Below are 2,370 nucleotides of genomic sequence, written 5' to 3' on the forward strand. Positions count from 1 at the left end.
ACTAAGTTGAGCACCCAATTGAGTAATAGAGTCCACTTCATGCTTTCCTCCTCTAGTAGCCTTCCGAGGTCTACTATATTGTGAGTTATGGACCGTCATTTCCTCAATCTTGTTCCATGTTTGATTATCATCAACTTCGGTAAACATACCATTTGATCCCATGTTGAGAATGTTTCGGGAGTCTTCATATAGACCATTCCAAAATTGTTGTACCAAGAACCACTCGCTAAGTCCGTGATGAGGACATGAGCGGCAAGGTCCCTTGAATCGCTCCCAAGCTTCATACAAAGATTCTTCGTCCCTTTGTTTGAACCCGGTGATTTGGGCTCTTAGCATGTTAGTCTTTTCCGGAGGATAGAATTTCTTGTAGAAAGCAAGTGCCAATTTCTTCCAAGAGTCAATACCAATAGTGGCCTTATCAAGGCTCTTCAACCATTGTTTTGCGGTACCAATCAAAGAAAAAGGAAATAAGACCCACCGAATTTGGTCTTGAGTAACTCCGGTTTGAGAAATCTGTGGACAGCGGGGGCCCACGGGGGCGCTTGGGAGGAAGAGAACAAGCGTTTGCATTTTTGTTGGAGTCGCCACCAATTTTTATGGGAAATTGGAACCGTTCGAATACCTCGTGCCATGTCAAGACACAAAGTAGTGACATGAACACTAAGCAATCGTTACCCTTAGCATTCTATGTCTAGAATGACTCTCGTAGATGCCAATGAACACGGATGTTCACAGAGATCTGGAGTAAGGGGTGAGGGTACGTATTAGGAAGCTCTTTTGATCGAACACCTAATCCCGCCCGCCTCGATAGCGGCCTCTACTAATGATTAGGGACATCATCTATACTCGATATATTGTCGATTATATGCATGCAATGCAACATCCAAGTTTTAATCCTAACATGTGAGAATTAGACTAAGTCGGTGAACAATTAGTTAGCATACAATTAATGTCGAGGTAGAGATTTAAGTTAATTACATGTGAATGATACAAGAAATATGATAAATGCAATAAAAGAAAATTACAATAAATAAAATTACAATAATTACATTGGGATAGGCGATTTACGTCGAAAATACCTTTAAAACGGATAATTTGAGAAAACGAATAAAGAAATGAATTAACGAACAGATCAGAAGGTCATAATACGGTTAATAGTCAATTATACGTAAGCTAATTAAACTATGTCAAGCAACAACGGAGTTCAGAGACAGAACTCAACCTGGAACAGGCGCAGCAGAGCTGCGCCCTTTGGAAGAGGCGCAGCAGTTGCTGCGTCTGTTCCAAGGGTGAGTTCTGGCTGTGAAGCCGGAACTGCAAATCGTTAACGTAAATTGGTGATTTTAAGGATTGATTAATATATTTACTCGGATGAAAGTTATTAATAGGTTATTTACATGCGATTAATGGTCATAAAACAACAAAACATGGATGAGACGGAATAAAGACGAATTATTTACATGGATGAACGATTAATTAGTGACATGGGTGAATGAAATAAGCTAAACATGATGAATTAATGACAAATTAACGACGAATATGACAAAAGACAGATGAAAATATATCAAAGGTCGAATTCCAGAAACTCGATATGAACAAATCGAATTTCTACAACCCGGATTGAATTTAATGACGAAGACCCGCAAATATGAGATTATAAGGGATTTAAGTCGGATTTAATGACGAATAAAACGTGTTAATGATGAATAAAAATATACATGTGAAATTAGTGATGATTATATCGAAGAATTAACAAGAAACAAACGAAAACAAATAAAAACAACGAACTAACAGAGGACGAAGGAAGAAGAAAGGAAGCAGGAACTGCGGCAGCCTCACGAAGAGGCGCAGCAGGCACTGCGCTCCTTCGAAGAGGCGCAGCAGTTGCTGCGTCCTTTCTCGACGGTTATCTTCTGAAAATCCGTCAAAAGGGTTTTTAAAGCACGGTTTTAGAAATCGGTTTTAATTGGTATTTTCGACATAAACCTTACAATATGATTACAATAAATAAATAACAATAAATAAAAGAGAGATTTACACCCTCAGACTTACATGTTTGACGAAACGAGATGAACTAAGTTATCGATTAGCGATGCTCGACTCGAACTATAATGCAAATATGAAAGTGCCCTCGTAAGAGGAAAACGATTAAGATTAATTAAGTTGATTGATTGTGGAGTTGGTCAAATTGGTCGGTCATGCAAACGAGGCTGGTACTCAGAAGGATCTGAGCTTACGTGGTCGAATGTTCAAGCACGTAGACGCCAAAAAGTAAGAACAAAGGTCTAGAATGCAAAGGGAGAAGAGAAGGGCGGACACTCGCGTGAGAAATATGAGGAGCGAAGGCTCCTATTTATACTAATCACGTGA

The 2,370-nt window shown here is 39.2% G+C and overlaps 1 non-coding gene across 1 annotated transcript; it reads left to right on the plus strand.

Annotated features, from left to right (window-relative positions):
* Positions 1 to 229: 229 nt before the first annotated feature.
* LOC141637609 (small nucleolar RNA R71) lies at positions 230 to 336 on the plus strand. Its single transcript, XR_012541818.1, has one exon. It is a non-coding gene; the product is annotated as a small nucleolar RNA R71 (small nucleolar RNA).
* The last annotated feature ends 2,034 nt before the right edge of the window (positions 337 to 2,370 follow it).

This window comes from Silene latifolia, unplaced genomic scaffold, assembly GCF_048544455.1.
Source record: "Silene latifolia isolate original U9 population unplaced genomic scaffold, ASM4854445v1 scaffold_122, whole genome shotgun sequence".
Taxonomy (NCBI): domain Eukaryota; kingdom Viridiplantae; phylum Streptophyta; class Magnoliopsida; order Caryophyllales; family Caryophyllaceae; genus Silene; species Silene latifolia.